Here is a 19512-nt window from a genome sequence, read left to right as displayed (position 1 = left end):
GGGTCCTGTCATCTGCCTCAGGGACCACCCTAGGGCCACTCCGGGGACTGTTCTTCCCTGCCCACATGCCCTCCTTGTCCTTCAAAACCCCCTCAGATGCCTTTTCCACCAAGAATCCTGTCCTATCTTGCCCCCAGCAGAATTCATCACTCCAACACCTCTGACTTGAACACATGCATATTCTCCAGCCCACAGACCCTATTTTTAGGACTGTATCCCGTAGAAACAAAAGCTCCCTCCTACAAGGGCATATCTTTGGAGATACTTATTACCATGCTGATCATAGCCGATTACAGTTGATCACAGACTCTGAAAACAACCTAATTAAAGTGTAGTGTATTCCCACTACGGGATGTTGGACAGATATTTCAAAATGTGAAGTTGGATCCGGGGAAAGCCCATACTATATTGAGGATTAAGAAAGCACAGTGCAGAGTAATTTATGTAGTAAAATTGTATTTTACTCAAATTCTTACAAAGAGAGGTCGAAAAAATCCCTTTCAGTGTGTGTCTGTGTGTGAGTCTGGGAGCATGTCGGAAGGCACTTTGGCTGTTCACTTTGAGGGTGAGGGGGAAGGGGAAGGAGACAGGGAGTGGGGGTGAACACGAGCAGACTTGGAAAGGAGCGGGGCGTGATGGAGTACTGGGAGAAGATGTGGACAATCAGAGTCTACCTGTGTGTGAAAACTGACCATGTTCACAGAAGTGCACTGCATTGGTGCGATGTGGCTGGGTTGGCCATTCTTATCTTGACTCGTGCAGGTGTCATGATAAAGTGTTGGTAATTAAGATAATAAACAAGTAAACAAAGTGATAAATAGGAAAAAAACCCCTTGCTAGACTCTCAAGACCCACAAGGCAGAACTGGTGGTGAGGGATTTCCCAAATCCCTCACGTTGGGAGGGAGGGTTTGGGGCCCCTGGGGAGGTGGGAACAGAGGCGCAGGCAGCTTCTCAGAATAAATGGGTTCAAGCAACCTTGGCTGGAACCTGTGGATGTGGAGGGTGGTCTGTAAAGAACCCAAGCATCCCTGGATTCTGGCATCTGCAGGGGGTCCTGCAGCCAATCCGCTGCAGATACTGCGAGATGCCTGTACCTGGACCCGCGAACACCAGGAGGCCAGCTCCCTCTGTAGGGACAGGGTTTGAGGACTCTGCTCTTCTTTGCCTGGGGTGGGGGCAGGAGCGGGGAGGCCTGAGGTAGCTGAAGTGTCCTTGGGTGGCCGTCCTTCTGGGTGGGGTGGACAGCCAGCCAACCAGGGAAAGGCCCACACGCAAGAGGAACTTCAGATGGAGATGCCGGTGGGTTTCAGCCTCTGTGATGTGTGTGCTGACCCACAGGGCAGGGGTTACCGAGCGGGGGTGTTGCCCCCTAAGAGGTGATTTCTGTGGCACAGTGATGGACTGTGTGCTAGTGGTGTGCAGCTGGGGGTGGGGGCTGGGGGCAGCGGGTTACCACAGGCCAGGCCCGCCCCCTGCAGAGCTGTCTTACCTCTCGCACCAGTTTTGAATATCTCTCTGGGCATTAATGTAAGTAAACCCTATTTACAGTAAATACTCTGAGCCCCACAAGGAAAATCCATTTCACGTGGAAGCAATACTAATGTGTCTTGCACTGTCTCAGTATTCACCGAGCTTCCTGGGACAGCAACCAGGGTGTAAATCAAGGGAAGCTTGTATTTGTTTTGTTCAGGAAAGTTTGCCAGTGGTGAGTCATTCCTTTGAACCATCGCGTCCCTCCCAGCGAGTGATGCGTCTCTTGGTATTTGAGATGCTGACTCAACACGCTTGATACCGTCTGCGTTGACAGCTTCGTCAGTTCTCGCGTGGTCATGCCAGAGCATTTTCAGGTTGAAATATGCATTATTTGATTGCAAATTACTGTACATAAATGACTTTTCTTATATTTGTCTTTATGTTATAGTTAGGGCATTACATCGAGTTCTTTAAAAACATGTAGGCAAAGTTATATTATCTATGAATTTCATTTCAAGATACTAACATGGAAATTATAAAATATTTGTTTAAAAAAGGTGACATTGGGTCTGCTAGAATTGAGACCCACATTTTAAAGAATCAGTAATGGCTTCTCTTTCCCCAGGGAAGCTACAGCCTCATTTAGAGACACTTGTGAGCTTTTTGTTAAATTGAGCTAGATTTTTTTTAAACCACAAAAGAGGATTTTTTTTTCTTTCTTTCTTATCAATCAAGCCTTCCTATGCCAAGATCCCCCTTCATGAGTCTGCTGGAGACCAGTGTAATTCTGTCATTACACCCCTGTATATTCTCCTCCCGGAATAGCCTCTCCTGGGACAAGCAGGGCCGTCAGGCTCCAGTTTGCTGCAGACACAGCTGAGGCTTCTGCCAAATTTAGACCACTGCCCGGTGGGCAAATAATTTGTCCCTCCGTACGTAGGAGACAGATCAATAATCAAAAAACAAACACATTAAAAAGAAAAGCAGAAAGCTTAGTCATGCAAATCAGGGCGGGAGAGAGGGTAAAGAAAAGAACCTCATTCTTATTCTGCAACTTCAGCGGGGCCCTGGCCCAGTGGCCGGTTTCTATGAAAACACTCGGCCCGGAACAGCCAGCCCGCCTGTGCGCTAACACACATTCATAAAGGTTTGTCCCAACCGGAGTAAACACCACCCGTTCCCAGGACACCGAGAGGCAGAAAATTAACCAGAGGTTAACTGGGTCATTGGCTGCCGCACAATGTGGGTCACCCTGGATGTAATTTAGTTCCCTTCAACTGGAGGCTCCAATGCGGCCACCGGGTCTCACAGCGGGGACGGTGACCTAGCAGCCAGCTGAGGTCTCCTGGATACCAGGCCCGGAGCCGCTGCCGTGATTCACGGCGCCTCTGACATCACTGGGCGTTTTTGTGATGCAAAGTTACGTGTTGTGTAAATGCGCACAGGGCGACCAGTGAGTCTGTGTGGTGCTGTTACGGGCAAGCCCACCACGGGGACACGCAGATACACACAGAACTAAATTTGGTAATTTGGTGAAGTGCCTTCCATTCCTGTGAGCCATCGTCCTTTTACTGTCCCCAAAGAGTGTCTTATTATACAAAGGTGTTCTTTAACTGCATGAATATTTGGGTGATTGCAGGGATAAAGTTAGAAAGATCCAAGGGTTGTAATTCTGCATTATGCATATATTCTGTCTTTGTATCTTGCTTGGAAAGTATAAAAGCCAAACAGACAGAGAAAAGAAGTCTGAGTCAAACACCCTGCTTTCACATGGGCAGAACCAGAAGAGAATCGAAAAGGGCGGGAACCCCCTCGTCAGTGTCCCCACCACTGGCACAGGGCAGCCCGTCACGGGCTGCCACCTGAGTCAGGAAATCTGGAAGCAGGTGTCGCTGTGGCAGTCACACTTCCTGCTCCTCACGCTGCGATGCCCCAACCAGACGGCGGAGGCCTGGCGAGGAAGGACCCAGCCTGGGCCGAGGCGGGCGGCTTGGACAGCTCTGGGCTTCCAGCAGGGTCATCAGAGACGTGCCCCCTCGTCACCCCACCCCCACAGCGAGCCCTTCCTGCCCCATGTGGGGTGTTCTCGGCCCCGAAAAGATGCTTGAAGACTCAGAGATGCTTCCAGAAGCACAGGCCGTGGGGTCAAGTGGGGGCCTGTCCACCCCACTCCCCTCCTTCCCCTGGACTCACTGACCTTCCTTCTGTGCCACGAACGTGCCAGGTTCATCCCTGCCCAGGGCCTTTGTCCCAGCCGTTCATCCTGCAGGGATGCTGTCCCCCAGCCCTTTGTAGGGCTGCTCTTTCTCACCTTCCAGGCTCCGCCAGCTGTCACCTTGTCGCCTCCTCACCGAGCCCCTCCTGCCCACCCTGCCCACCCTTCCCACAGCAGCCCCCTCCTCACTGAGTGAGCTCCAAGGAAGCAGGGACCTGCCTGTCCCACTAACCCCGTGTGCCCAGCACCCCCAGTGGCCCCTGGCACGGGGTGCTACCCGGCACGTGACGGGGGAAGGACTCCGTGGGCGAGCCGGGCATCCGAAGTCCTGGGCTCACCACCCGGCCTGGTCGTTTACTGGCCCCCTGACGGTGGGACGGCGACGCCTCCTCTCTGGGTCAAGGTTTCCTCCCCTGTGAGATGGGGCTGATGCCGGAACACTCACCTCTCAGACTGCTGGGAGGCTCAGAGACAGAGAGACGCACATCAGAGTGCTTTTCTGCTCAGATCGGGAGGGGAATGAAGCGACGGTGTCCCAGCTGCTGCTCACACCTGGCAGGAGTCAGGGCACCGGCTCCGCAGAGCGCAGGACCGCTCGCCCCGGGGGAGCGCTGTGGATGGGTGCTCACTCAGTCCACGCAGGCTCTGTTCTAAATCTTTCACATGAACTAACTCACTTAATGCTCATAGCGATACCCACCTGCAATCACTATCACCCCCATTCTACAGATAAGGAAAGTGAGGCACAGGGAGGCCACTTACCTTCCTGTGGTCACACAGCCAGTCAGTGGTGGAGCTGGATGTGCTCAAGCTGGATAGAGACCTGGCTTCCATGCAGGTGCGGCCCCAGCTGGACGCAGACGTGGAAGGGGCTTGACTTCTGTGGACAACATTTGCTTGAATTCCCCTTGAGCCTGGCAAGGCCTGGGTGGTCTTGTGGTGAGATAATCTATCTTGGCTGAATGTGTCTAAGCAGGAATGTCTCGCTGCCCCTCCATGTCCCTTGTCCCTTCTTTTATAGGGACAGAACCTGGATGCAGGGCTGCTCAGAATAGTCCCTCAGCTTGAAGTAGCGAGTGACTGAGTTGGGGCCAGAGGGATGGAAAGAGGAGCAGTGGGTCTGAGCAGAGGGCACTTCCAGGCTGTGCCCTCACAGTGACAGTCTCCCCTCCTCTCTTCCCCTCCTCACTGGCTGGAAGGTGGACGTGGTGGTGAGCCACCTTGGGCCACCAGGATGAGAACACCAGCCCAGGAAGATGGAACAGCAAGCGGGACAGAGCCTGCCCCCCCCCCAAGCTGCCAGCTTGCAGGTAGTGGTGCAGAGGGTTGACATGGAGGGTGAGGCAGGACTCTGTTCAGGGCTGTAAATTTGGTCTCTGGACCTTCTTCCCCCATCAGGAAAGAGGCTCTTCTCCTCCTCCTCCCATGCATCCTCCCCTGCTGGCCACACCCCAGGGCTAAAGCACTGCTCCCCGATCTGTCCTGTGAACCACCCAAGGGGAGTGTCCAGCCCAGGACCCACCAGCTAACAGCTGCCCAGGGCACAGGGCCCCTGAAGCAGGCGGGTGGCTGCGTTCAAGGTTTGGATACGAGCTGGAGGGTCATCTGTCCTTGTGAGAGGCTGACTGGTGCTTAGGGTGTTCTGCCCCAGCCAGGGGGTCGCAGTTCTCAGAGCCTAGATGATGGTCAGATGTTGTGGGCAGGGCAGCTCCAGGATTTCTCTAGGGCTGGGGCTTGGGTGGGGCAGTCCCCCTGGTGGGGGCTCCTAGGGGCCTTTGGAAACTGCCTTCACAGCAAGCCCCCCATTTGACAAGGATTCTAGGCTCACCTGGGTGGCTGGGGAGGGGAATGGAGATCCTGGCTGGGACTAAATCCACCTGCTGCATCTTGGCCCCTGCCTGGGTGTAGGAACCTGGGTTCCTTTTTAACATGTGGAAGAACTTTCCAACCAAGCTCTCTAACGATGGGTGGAGAGCTACCTGTGGAGGAAGTGGGCTCTCTGTCAAGGGGAGCAATCAAGAGGTGGGTGGCACTTGGCTTGGATGTTAAGACAGAATTCCTGCATCAGCAGAGTGCTGGAAGGGAAGACCTGGAAGTCCCTGCAGCCTGGGCGACTGGAATCCTTTCACAGTGAGGTGGCCGCTCAGGTGGCAAAGCCCCTGAAAGAAAGATCCTCTCCCACCCATTTTGCCGACCACACAGGTGTTAGTGCAATGCACACAGCAGTCACTCCATAAATGCTTGTAGAGGACAGAACAGTGTCCACTGTCACCCCATGTATCCCATCAGATGCCCTGCTGTTCACAGTGGTCTCAGGGAGGTGGGTGATGGTGGGGAGGGGATAGACTCACCAGAGATGGGAATCACCCGCTTCATATGCTTCCGGACCACGCCCCGCATTTACATAGAACATGCACCACTTTTAGTTTTTTTTTTTTGGAGTAACATGCAAATAAATGACCCTAAAAAAACCGCCCAGTGGAGCGTGGTAGTAAAGGAAAAGTGAGATTCTTTGTCTCCCTGAGGCCATTTATTCCCTTGTAACTCCTGCCATTTCGGGGCTGTCTGTGGGTATCACCACTATTCCAGGTGACGCGTATCCCGATCTCCAGGATGGCCATTTCTAGAAACTATATATTGGCTCTCCTGCTGTGAAAAATGAAAATTTTTCCTTCTTTTGTGACAGCTCACCTTTCTTTCACCATCCTGAGACGTATTAAGTGCATTTTTATTCTGAATTCTTCTGTTGGCCAGCTGTACAACCTTGATGAGAGGATGCCCCTCTTACCTTGTCCGTTAAGCTGGGACCTGAGGACTGTCCGCCCTAAGCCCCTGATGGGGAAGTTGGCTCCTCCGTGCTGTTCTCTGTCTTTCCTCATAAACCTCCCTCCGTGCCCGCCCCCACCGTTGTCCGCTACACCTTACTTGTAAATCACCAAGGTTTATAAAAAGCACACTGCACGGCCTACAGCCAGAGGGTGTCTGTGCTCTGCCTGCCGGGCTCTACAAAGGGGACCAGAAAGCGCGCGGATGGCGCCCGGGTCCCCTGGGTGTGGGTCTCCCGCGCACCTCCCTCCCCCGACGTGAGCCTTGTGAGGGCCGAGCCGTGTCCGGCAGGTCACTCCCCGCCTCCGGGGCCAGCACCGGCCTGGCACTCGGCAGCGGCTCAGTAAATACCTGCGGAAGGAGCGGGCGGCCGTGGGAGCGGTTTAGAGAAGCGAGGGGGTCGTGTCGGGGGAACCGTGGAAAGTCGCGCACGCTCGACCGCTCTGACCGCCAGAACCAGCTCGCTGCAAGCGAAGCCCGGGGCACAGGACGCGGCCCCCGGGCGGCCCCGGAAGCGCGTTCGCTCCTGCTGCTCACGCTCACCTGGACTGAGAGGCGGACGAGCGGCCTCCAACGGGCTTTGATGCAAACACGCTGCCTCCTGAGCGCTGTGAGGGGGCGACTGTCTTTCCCCCAACGGGTGGCGAGAACCACCTGTGAAAGGTTAGCACGAGTGACTTTGGGTGCAAACATCCTCATGGCTTCACCCACCTTGTGTCCTCTGTGGTGAGGACATTGGCTCCAGTTGTGCGGGGGGAGGGCCGGGGAGCAGGGAGGGGAGGGCTGGAAGAGGCCGGACGATTACCATCAGGAGGTGGGTCTGTGAGCCCAGTTTATCTGATCTGAGTCGGTCCCGGGACTTTTGCTGGAATATTGGGAAAGAGGCTTCTCTTTCTACCATGCGTGCTGGGCCAGTGGGAGTGCTGGGGCATCTTTGCAACCTCATGAGAAACATGTGACCGGGAATAGAGCTGACCCAGGAGGAAGGGACCTGAAGAATGATGTCATTTCACCCCAGGATCCAGCTGTGCCTGCAGCCCAGTAGGCCTGGACCATGACCTTTCTGTAGTGAGTGGCTTTTTATTTCGGCTCACGTCAGTTCGCACAGTGTTCTGTCTCTTGTGATCAGGAGTCCTGGCTGACACACCCCACACCCCTTTTAGTCTCAGAGGTTTCTAGAGCTTTTGGGGTCTTCTGTGGGGAAGCCCAGGCTGCCAGAAGGAGGTTCGTATGTGTCCTGTGTTCTTGGGAAACCTCTGACCCAAGTCCAGACTGAGGTGGCCTCAGAGGCTCCAATCAGCATGAGACCTGGTGCCAATCCCTGTGGGCTCCTGAACCAGCCCTGAACCAAAGGTGAACGAGGTGCCCACCTGGCCGGAGGTTGGCAACCCCCAAGCCGAGGGCAGGGAGGTGAGAGCTGGGGGTCTGGACAGGATAGGCAGGCAGACAGGAGGGCGAGACCCAGAGAACACGGCAGGGAATGACCCTGAGGATGGAGTCCTGTGCTGTCCTCCGCGATAGCCACTGGCCACCTGCAGCTATTGAAGTTCATGTGAATAAAATTAAATAAATTTAAAATTCAGCTCCTCAGCCACACTGGCCACATTTCAAGTGCCTGCAGTCGCATGTGGCTAATGGGTACCATATTGGACAGCACAGGTAAGCCATGTTTTCACCATCACAGAAAGTTCTCTTGGACAACACTGGCCAGACAGACTAGGTTTTGAGTCCAGCAAGTCATCAGGTTGGAAGAGGTGTCGGGCAGGAAAGAAGTAAATACTAGAGCTTTGACCAAAGGCCCACGCTCACTCACTCCTCCGCTCGTCCACGTCATCTTCCATTTACTGAGCTCCTTCTGGTACCGACCGCTGTTCTGGGCTCCAGGGAAGTGACAGAGAACCAGACAGATGCAGCCCGACCTCAGGGAGCTCATGTCCTAGTCAGGAGGTAAATAAATCAACACACAAGACGTTTCAGAAGACAACAAATGCCACAAGCAAACAGAGTGGGTAACTGTAACAGTCAGGTGCCGGGGGAGGGAAACACATCCTCTCTGGGCGACCATAAACTACAGGGCCTGGAAGGAGGCCAGGTCACTGAAAGGGGAGGCGTGTGATGCTCTGGGGACCACTTGCTGCCAGGCGGGGAGCGGCTGGGTGCCAGTGAAGCACCACGTTCCAGGAGTTAGCACGTGGACCCAGCCCCGAGGCCTGCAGCGGATGGGGCCCCAGAAAGCAGAAGCGGCCGCGGCCCATCAGTGGAGGTCATTCGTGGACAGAACAGAGGAGCTGTTAGGAGGACCCCGCCCAGCCTCACCCGGGACCTGACACTTGTAGTCTGTGAGGGTGGCTCCTCCAGGCCAGTTTCGGAGGCGCTGGCGTCCGGCCTGTTAGCGCCTCCACTAGGAGACTTTCTCTGGGCTTTCGGCACATTTCGCCCCTTCAAGAAGGAGCTGCTTCAGTTTAGCAAAGAGACGCCTGAGATCCCTGCTCCTTGGAGCTCTGCAGACAGAGCTGCCCCTGCCTTTTTGATCCCCAGAAACAGATCCTTTGGTGGGAGCTCAGCTGCCTTGGCAAGGGGATGGGGTGCAGCCCCGCCCGGGGGACCTGGACACTGGGATGCAGGGAGGACCCCCGGAGCAGCTGCAACAACAGTGTGACCTCCCGGCAAGGGGCTCCGAGGCAGGCTTGCTTTTAACAAAACCTCAGAAATCAAGGTGCCTACAATTCTCTCTGCAAGTAAGAACCTTCCGTTTCTGCACACGCAGGGAATAATTGTATCACTGAGATTTTAAAACAGACCCATGTGTGCTCTCCTGGCAGGAAGTGAGCAGAGACAGCCGTGGTACGGGTTCCCTGACAGGTCACTGAATTCGTCCATAAAGATGACCCCATGTGGCAGTGGGAAAGACTCGCAAAAGAAAAAAACTCAGCGGGTGTAAGTGTTCTCCTGGTTTCTGGGCAGGTTAGAGGTTTCCCAAGGGGCCAGCGGAGTTTTCACCCCAAATTGAATTTTCTGCAGGATTTGCTCGGTGACAAGTGACAGACACCTGACTCGGGAGGCTCAGGCCAAGGCATCAGGAGGCTTGTGGGTGGTGCTTGGTCTTCAGGCAGAGCTGGGTAGGTGTCGGATGCTGTCCCCTGGACTCTAAATGTCCACTGTCCCCATCGGGGAGCTGGCTCCACCCAGACTCCACTCAGGCCTGGCGGCTGCAGGCGCCCTGCGCACGGCTCCAACACAGCTCCAGCCCCACACTGGCTCAGGTTCAAGTCCAGGTACAAGAGCAGATGCCACGAGAGCCCCAAGTCCCTGACTGGCCAGCTTAGGTCCCATCACTGAACCCATCGCTGGCAGGCCGGGCTCATGTGCCTCCTGGGCCTGGGGTTCTTTGTCTGCCCACCCCAAACACCTGGGCTGAGGCAGGAAGGTGAATTCTCAAATGACAGCCAGGTTCTCTTCGTTCAAGAGGGGAAGTGGATGCTGGAGGATGCCCGGGAGACGTCCTCTCCACAACAGGGACATGCAGGGGAACACGTCACACTTCCAGAGAATCGAGAAGCTGCAGATGGTGGCAGCAGAGGAAGTTTCCCTAACTCTGGATTTGTTTTTGAATACTCCAGCCGACCTGGGAATTTATGTCTGTGAAGGTGCTCACTGGGTGTCGGGTGATGGCTGCATTCAGTCTCCATCCTAGAACAAGTGAGTTTGGAGACACCCCCCCCCCACTGCTGTGAACCCAGCTCATAGGTGAGCGGACCTCAGGGCCTCGGTTCTCGAGGGCCAGCTGTGGCCGCACTTCTAGCCAGGACTGTGCTCAGCATTGATCCACAGACAGCAGGTCCAGGGCCTTACTTAGCCCCGGGTGGCTGGCCTTGCACGGGGTTAATCGGTCCAGGGCTGGCGCAGGGCCGCACGGTGCACCAGGGGCTGGCTCCTTCTGCTGTTCTGTCTCCATCCTTGGCTGCTGCCTTTACTGGCGGGGTCCCCACGGCTGCAGATGCTGCTGCTCCTCAATCTCTTGTCTGCCCCAAGCTGGGGGGGGAGGGGAGGAGGAGGCGAGGGGAGGAAGATCCTGAAACAGGACAACGGGGCTTTCCTGGGGTCCCCAGCAGCTGCCGGCTTCCCCCTCCCGGTGTCACACGGGCACAGCGGTGGGGGGGCCGGACAAGGTTTAGGGAGTGTGTGACCTCCAGGGTCCTGTTAGTGAAAAAGAAGCCCCTGGTGGACGTGGCGGGTCTGTCACAGTCCAATGAACTGGCGAAAAAGGCTTGCCTTTGTGTGCAGCTGTTTTCAATCAAAGGTACATAATTCATATCTTTGCAAACAGATTCCTGCTTTAGAGTAATAAAGGCAGCCTCACCACGTGATTCTTCCTGCAAGCATTCCACCTGGGCTCTGAGTCGCCCCAGTTAACCATCTTGTGGTTCAAACTCCACAGAAATATCCCAAATCTCCACCCTCTGTTGGGGGACACAGACACGCTCCCTCGGCAGCCTGCGTGAGCTGCGTTTTCCTGTGCCCGATGGGGGTCACCACACCTCCCGTCACCGCACAGGCGGAGCCTCCCGGTCCTCCCTGCAGACGCGCCACCGAGGTAGCAGCAACCTCCTCACTGGCCGGGAGCCTGGGATTGCCCTCCTACAGCTCCAGCCTGGATGCCGTCCCAGAGAGAAATCATATCTGTTTAAAACCTGCACTGTCCATTATTTCTGCCTGAAAATACCCCTGGACCTTCTCTTGAGAGCTGGGGTGACAGGCCCCGGCTGTTGTGCTCAGCTCTGCATAAAATTGTCAGCCAGGAGATTTCTGTAATGAGCAAGCTGCTAGCTTCAGATGGAGGGTAAATAAAATCCCTCCCTGGCATGCGGGGCTTGGCTGTAGGTTCCAGGGCTGAGTCTGCAGAAGGAGCGGGAACTCCTAGAGTTGTGGCTCAGGCTCGCGGGAAATGCCCTGTTCTTGCCGGTTATCGTGCAGAGGAGCCAAAAGGACAGAAGGGAGATTCCTGATCTGTGTTTTGCAATATCCTACAATTCTTCCACAAGTAAACAGCAATCAGATAATAAACTGAGTACAACTAAGCAATTATCACCTATATTTCAACCAGAAAGTTATAATGTACCGCCGTATACACATCACCCAGATTCAACAGTGACCAGACCTGCCCTGCACCCTCCAGCTCTCTCCCCTCTTTCCGCCAAATCCCAGACCTCCTGTGGGTGTTTTCTATCGGAGCTGCCACATCCTTATCTAAAGGTCAAGTTTCTCCTGTTGTCTCACAAACGCCGTTTTCTCGTTGCTTTTCTAGAATCAGGATTCAAACAAGGGCTGCCGGGCATCTGGTGGTTGAGGCTCTGAAGTCTCCTGGTTGCTGTGACCCACTCCCTTCAGCTTACTTTTCATGCCCCTGCCTCGCCGCCCCGCGGGTGCCCCACGTTCTGCATGTGTCTGTCCGCTGCCTCCCGGGTCACTTCTGAATCTCCTGCCCCCGAAGGAGAGGTGGCTGCCCCTGAGCAGTCTCCAGTTGAGGGGAGGGGAGGGGAGGAGTCAGGTTTCAAATAAACCCAGCCTGGGGTGTGGAACCAGTGGAGCCAGCTTCATGCTTTATGGTTTAAGAACATTTCATGGATTATTGTTGAACTAGCAAAGCAGGTGTTTGCTCCCAAGCATCCCCACCTCCTTCCGTATCTGTTCTGGGTTGAGTCATTTGGATTAGCTGCCCGCCCTTCCCAGTGAATTATCACTCTCTGTCCAGCGTGGCCTCTGTTCCCTTCTTGAACACCCAGTTTCTATCCTGCAGAGCAGCGTCACCATCTTTATCAATCTTGTTATTTTATTTAAGTGTTTATTGTGTCTCATTTTTTAGAAAGTTCGCCCTGTGAGGTTAAGGACCAGGTCAGGGCTGTATTCCAGGGCCTAGAACAGTGCCTGGCATGATATTTGCTCAGAAAATCGTGAATAAATGAATGAAAGAGAGGCTGGTCTTAGATGAAACCTCCTGTACTGAGCCCTCCAGGGGCATCTGGGCCCTTGGCTGTTTGTCTCTCCTCTGTGGTTAAATCCCAAAGGGCCCTGGAAGGATCCTTACCTTCCCTGTATCTCAGTGGTCTTTCTCACCTCCTGCCCACCCGAGGGGGTGTTTCTGGACTAATTAAATCACCGAGGGCCCAGTAGCAAAGGCCATTCCCCACTGGCAGGGAGCCGAGGCCCGTGTGTTTGCCTCCTGCCTCTCCTGTGTCTCAGCCCAAGTAAACGCAGCTTTTCCTTCTGATTGGATCAGCTTCCCAGGGCTGCTGTAACAAATTACCACCAAGGTGGTGCCTTAAAGCAACAGTTCATCCTCTCACTGAGCTGGAGGTTAGAAGTCCGAAATCCTCAGGGCCGCATTCCCTCTGGAAGTTCTAGGGGAGAATCCATGCCTGTTTCCTACAACTTCTAGTGGCTTCCTGGGGGGACTCCTGGGCTTGTGGCTGCATCACCCCAATTGTTACCGAGTCAAAGCTCATACTGCTCACTGCACAACAGGCCAGTAAATCCAGAGACGAGTTGCTGGGGCAAGGAATAGCAACTTGATTCTGAAAGCCAGCAGACCTAGAAGATGGTGAACTAGTGTCCCAAAGAATCATCTTCCCCAAGTTAGAATTCAGGCTTCTTTTATCCTAAAAGGGGGAGAGAGTGTGGTTGGTTTGTTGCAAACTTCTTGGTGTTGGAATCCTTTGTTCCTGCAGCTGTTCACAGAGGTCACGATGTTCCTGTAAACCTCCAACAAGACAAATGTTATTCTCTGTTCTGCAACTTTTAAATCTCTTTATGAATGGAAAAGTGTGCTACCCTTAAAGGTCAGAGCCTTGAGAATGGGCTCTCCTGTGTATTTCAGATTCTAGGCAACATTCTTAACTGGAAGCAAAAGCAATAGATCCAGAGGTTCAAGTGAAAGAAATAGATCTAGCCTGGAGTCAGATCTGTCCTTCCCTCCCACATGGTCTCTGCCTCCCCTGCACCGTCCCCCTTTGCCTCCGTCTCATGAGAACACTGATGGCATTTAGGGCTCACCTGGATGACCTAGGTAATCATCGCATCTCAGAATCCTTAATTCCACGTGTAAAGACTCTCCAGTAAGGTCCCATTTACAAGTTCCAGGGATTAGGACTGGTGCCCCTGGCTGGTATTGAACCTGCTGCCCCGCTGCTCTGCTGCCCTGCAGGTGCCCCTTCTTCCACGCTGGACCAGTCGTCTGCTTATTGTCGTGACATCATATTCCTGACGTTTTAATCCCAAACTGCCTCAGTGCCTGAAGGAAAGAGTAACAAGTTAGAAAAAGGAAATGCTTCTCTTAATTACCCTGGCACCGTGCTTTGAGGGGGTTGGGGGGGGTGGATCTGAGGAACCCGCCGTGTTTATGCAAGCAGGGGCCGTACATCATGCTTAAAGTATGTTTTAAGTCACAGCCTATGTCCTATATTTCCGGGCACTGGTGGTGGTTGTGAAACTGCGCAGAATTTTGTAGCCCTCCCCCCACCGCCCCCAAGTACAAAGGCCCCTCCATGACCCCTGACTCTTGTTTGTAGAAAAGCCGAAGTCTCCCAGGCCTCCCTGAGTCACAAAAGAGCAGGTTCAGGCAGTTAAGGATTAGAACAACGGAGCCACACGCTCAGTGTCTGATGCGCCTTCCTGAGCTGTCTCACAGATAGTGTAAGTGCCCCCCTGAGGGAACAAGCCAACTGCGTGAGGACCAGACTGCAGCCACGACGCACGCCGTTCCGTCTTGGGCAGCACTGAATCGACGGCCAGCAGGATTTTGAGAACTGGCTTTAAGAGAATGGGTTAACACTATTGCTCATAATAGTCTGTGTCTTTGTGGGCATCAAAATAATTGTAGCTTGTTCTGCCTGTATATGTAAGGGGGCAACTTTAAAACTGTCAGCAAAGAGATGCTTCAAACCCTCGTCGATACCTTTCACACTAAGACCTTGACACCCTTTCACAGCACGAAGCACTTACAGAAGGTAGACCTTTGTCCCTAATCCCCTAGAAATGGAATGATATCTGATGGGGGCGGTTAGGTAGATCTGTAAGCAGCTCTTTGCAGGAAACTGCCCTCAGCAGGAAACCCCTTTTCTTGTCACTGTAGCAAAACTGTATTGTAACTAACCTTAAACCAGGCACTCCAAGGCTCTACTCATCTCTGGCCCAAGGGCACTTTTCAGATCTTTTGATCACACAATACCTTGCCTAACCTGTTGGTTCTTTCTGGAGATCAAAGAGGTAGAAGTGGAGAGTCAGTAATTAACAGAGGACTAGATCTCTTCCCAGCTTCCCCTTCAGTGATCTCACAAACGAACTATGTGAACAAGACAGCATCTAAAGAAACATCACAAGGCGTGGACAAACCTGCACGCAGTGGGGGATGGATCTGAGTCCCACCCCCTATCTCAGTGATTTACTGAGATTACTTCCCCTTTTCCCTTGAAAACTTTGAAGATGGCTTTGCGGGGACATGAGTCTGCCTTCTCCCCAGATTGCCAGCCTTCTGATTAAAAGCAACTTTCCTTTCCACCAACACTTGCCCCTTGGGTATTGATTTTCGAGTGGCGAGCAGCTGGACCTAAGTTAGTAACAGTGGGGTCAGGGCTGAGTTCCCTGTGCCCACTCCTGCCCTCAGCCGGGACCTGGGCCTCTCTGAGGCTCCCAAATGCTGTTTGCACAGAACCCAGGTGCCCCTGCCTACAGGACACTGAGAGAACTCAGGGCCTTTCTGGGCTGACACCCTCCTGTCTCCTCAGGGACTGAAGGTCCTCAGATGTGTGTCAGGAGCTATGATCCATCACTGGGTAGAGAAATATCTAGAACCTGCTGTTCCCTCTGCCTGCAACACCTGCTCCCCCAAACCCCAGGCCGTGCCCTCCCTTCCTTCCAGCTTCAGCTCAAATGTCACCTCATCAGCCAGGCCTTCCCTGGCGGCCTGGTCAACCTGGAGCCCACCTCAGCACCCCCTCTTCCATTATTCTACTTTATCGTCTCCACGGCATCGCCCTGCATCGGATGGGCTGCATCTTCACCCTGTGATCTGTTCCTGTCCTTCCTCCCACTACATCAGCTCCATGAGGACCGGGGCCACCTGCTCTGCTCAGGCCATGTCCCCAGGGCCCAGAGTAGGCACCAGGTGCATACCTGCTGCGTGTTTGGGTGAATGAATGAATGGAGATCATACATTCTCTGCAAGGTTATACTGCTCCCAGGGGCACAGAACTTGGTTCTTGTGGGTGAAAAATAATCTTTCTTTGTGCAAAAACACAGATGTACCTACAGTACATAAACCATTGTCTGGTGTTCCTGTCTTATTAAAATTTCATGAAGGGCGATTAAGAAAAAAAGTCTGAAATGGCTCCTCAGGGGGTGATAATGAAATAGAGTTTGAGAAACACTGAATTAGAGGAAAATCAGCTGAAGCTACAGCCTTTTCCTCCCACATTTTGCCAAGGCGCTGGTAGGGACACGGAAGGCGAAGCAAGAGGAGTGAACATACTACATGCGTACCGCAGTCACGCGCATCTTCCCGGGAAGAGACCAGGAGGGGGGGCCTCGCTGCTTTGGGGAAACGGTTTTTTTTTCCTGCCACAGGACAGACTTACAAAGGATGATATTTACATTTTCCCAAAGCCTCTAATTTTCTCATTTATCATTTGTCAGAGCCCGGGGCCCTTCCACAGCACGTGGAATGTTTGCACACATCTAGTGATCGCTTTTACCAAACAAACGTCACAGTTGCTGTGAGGAATTTGTTAATGTTGGTGAGACTGCTAATTTCATCCATTAAAGTCTCACTGCGCTGTGGCAGGCGGGATCTCAGGGTGTCTCGTATCACCCTGAGCTCTGCGGCTCTTGGCGAAAGTGGCCCCCATCCCCGCCCCCACCCCCACCCCCTAGCTCAGGCTCCTGTGAGAAAAGCCAGAGAGCAAATAGGAGAAGAGATTTATGCACGGTGTTGGTTCTGCACGAAGCCGGCGATACCCAGATGAAAAGCCAGGCCTCCAGCCGTGTGTCATTTCTGGCAACATGCAGACAATGGAGTGAAATATTCACTGTGGCTGTAAATCAAAGCATCTCACCCTCGGCAAGCTTGACATTGTGGGCAGGATGGGTCTTTGTCGTGGGGACTGTCCTGAGCATTATGGGATGTTTAGTAGCATCTCTCCCTCCCTCAGTTGTGACAACCAAAAGTGTCTCCAGAAATTGCCAAATGTCCCTGGGGGCACAGTCACCGCTGGCTGGAATCTCTGCTCCAAAGGTCTGGGTCTGGGCCCCGCCTGTGCCTGCAGTCCCGGCAGCGTCATGGCCTAGCGATGCCCGTCACATGCGGCCCGATCTGGTGTTCACATCCTCAGGTAGTCCCGGCAGGTGTACTGAGCAGACACCTGTCGTTTCCGTCTTGCTTTTGTGGGGGACGCCACGTGGACTCCTGCAAATGCACAGGCCCAGGGCCTGTTCCAGGCCAGCTCTCCGCTGACTCAACACTCCTGCCGGGGACCCATCTCTGCCTGCTCTGAGTTATTAAAAAGTTATTAAAAACTAAAGTCATTGATGGCCCAGAACTGACTCTGCCTCTTCTTAATGGCCTCACTACCAAATTACAATAAAAATCATCTGGGGCCTATGAAGCTATGATTAAAATGGGCCATTTACTGTCATTTGGGGACATGTCACTGTCACTTTTCCACATCAGTATGAGAGACAAGGTTCGCGGGAAACAGTGATCAGAGATGCCACTGAGGCATTTAATTGGCCAAGACGTGTCACTCACTGAGTTGAAACCAAAGTTACAACTCTAGGTTTAAAGTTGACCTAGGACTTCCTGGCAAAGGAGGCAGGAGTGATTTACAACCAGGCTGCCTGTCATCTGGGTTCAGAGCCGGCCTCTCCTGGCCCCAAAAAGCCGATGCAGGGAAGGGCCACCGAGCGCCTGGCTGGCTCCTCTCTCCCTCCCGGGTGTGAGGCCCATGGGGGGAACGTCACTCAGGGGAGGCGCCCAGGCCAGCAGGGCAGGGAGTATAGAGGCTGCTCCAGCTGAACGAGGTCCTCCTGTTCTTTCTCTGAGAGGCGCCTGCAGGCAGATGTCTAAATAACCGCCCGCAGACAGAGAGAGGGCGCACTCGGTGAAGGGAGAAAAAAAAAAAAAAAACCCTCGGAAATCTTGTCTGTGAAACTCAGCCTTTGTTACAGAAATGTGGCCCTGGCCTGAGCTAAACGCTGCTGACCTGGGGGAGCCTGGCCCAGGCCCAGGTCTGTCCTTCACTGAACACGGTGAACGGTGCCCAGGTCTTGGGATAGGATGGCACCATAGACCTGCAGGGACGTCCGTCGGCCGACTGGTCCAGTCGCCTCCTTGCATGGGGGGCAGATGAGGCTCAGGGAGGCAGAGGGACTTTTCCATCCCCCCCCTCCCCCGGGTGACGGGTGGCAGAGCCGAGGCCCGAGGTCCAGCTCTGACTCCTCCGTCAGCACTCTGTCTGCCCGCTGTCCCCGCTGCCTGGCTGTGTGAGCACCGTACACCTCAGCGCATTTCATCCTGACACGGGAGCCCGAGAGTATACCCATTCTACAGACGAGGAAGTGAGGCTCCGAGAGGTGGGGCACTTGCTTAGGATCCACGGCTGTCGGTGGCAGGGGTGGGGCTGAAGCCCAGGCTGGGTGGCCCCACCGGCCCTCCCCCTCCCACGCTCTCCTAGAGGGAGCAGCCCACCCCGCGACAGTTTCCTTCACACTAAAGAAAAAGCACATTGTCAGGGGAATGCTTCTCTGATGAGAGGTTCAGGGGAATTCCTACAACTCTGAGTGTTAACAGGGATGCTAATAGCTGATGTTAACATCTGCCCCGGGTGCCCGGCCCCGCTGTGAGCACTTCTCTAGCATTTGCTTGTTTAAACTTTAAACAAACTTATGTGATACGATTTGATGTGACATCATTGGCCCTCTTTCACAGATCTGGAAATTTCATCAGGGAGAAAAGAAAGAGCTTGCTCTAAGACCCTGGGTCCAGGATTCCGTTTCCTTGGAAACGCGCCCGGGATGGGGACTTTGACCCCTACGGAGGCTGCATGGTTGAAAGTCATCATCCTAAGCCTTCAGGCTTCCTTCCCTGGATCCTTTCCCTTGGCCCAGTGACTCTGTGGCTCCCCCTCTGGATGGGGAGTCTCTTCACCTGTCTCATTGGGGTTGAACATGGTCGTGTGATTTGCTTTGGCTGGTGGGAGGTGGGCAGAGGGTGCGTGTGCTTGCCCGGCTGGTCTTGGCCTCCCGTGCTCCTGCCTCCTCTGTGGGAAGAACACGCCTCTGGTCGCCACTGGTCCCAGGAGGAGGAGAGACACTGTGGTGCAGCAGACCTGGACCCAGCCCTTAGCCTGACGCCAAGAAAAGCCAGGCCTGGCCTGGATGGGAGGAACCCCAGCAGATGTGCAGTCATGAGAATGAGAAACAAATGCTAATTGTGTTTTTTGGGGGTGGTTTTGGGGTGGTTTGTCAGGCAGCTTCATTGGGACAACAGCTAACGGATACAGAGCCCTGTGTGGGAACTCACGCAGCACTCAGAGCATCCCCATCACCTGCCCGCAGCACCTGTGGAAACAGCCTGTCTTCTCCTCCTCCCTGCCCTGGGCATCTCTATGTTAGACGCCACATCCCTGACCGCTGTCCTCTGTTGGCACACGTTCCCAAGGGACAGGCACCAGCACCTCCCCTGGTGTGTGTTTGTTTTGTTTTCTCCGATAGGATAGTCAAAGGCTCACGAAGCCCCACTATGCGGAGAAAGTCTGTTCAGGTGTCAGGCTTCAGTTCATGCTCTACTTTTCCAACCATTTCTCACTAAGCATTTGTCAGTCCTGGGGTCGCCTCTTCCCAGCGACCAGCAAACAGCGAGGCCGGTCCGTCCACTCCAGCTCATACATCATTTCGTTTCCTAGTTCCCCTGAGGTCTTCGCTGCAGAGAACCCAACTGTGTCCCCT

General features: G+C 54.0%; 1 long non-coding RNA gene across 2 annotated transcripts; it reads right to left on the bottom strand.

Annotated features, from left to right (window-relative positions):
- Positions 1 to 494: 494 nt before the first annotated feature.
- LOC123617932 (uncharacterized) lies at positions 495 to 12337 on the bottom strand. 2 transcript variants are annotated; one of them, XR_012500657.1, is made up of 4 exons: positions 8330 to 12337; positions 7060 to 7170; positions 4453 to 4570; positions 495 to 4301 (listed from the first exon to the last, which is right to left on the bottom strand). It is a non-coding gene; the product is annotated as an uncharacterized LOC123617932 (long non-coding RNA). The 2 variants fall into 2 exon arrangements; XR_012500656.1 differs by having other exon boundaries at positions 4453 to 7170.
- Positions 12338 to 19512: the final 7175 nt, after the last annotated feature.

The sequence above is a fragment of the Camelus bactrianus genome, chromosome 19, assembly GCF_048773025.1.
Source record: "Camelus bactrianus isolate YW-2024 breed Bactrian camel chromosome 19, ASM4877302v1, whole genome shotgun sequence".
Classification (NCBI taxonomy): domain Eukaryota; kingdom Metazoa; phylum Chordata; class Mammalia; order Artiodactyla; family Camelidae; genus Camelus; species Camelus bactrianus.
The sequence above is the reverse complement of the archived record's forward strand: the minus strand, read 5'-3'. Positions and strand labels throughout refer to the sequence as shown.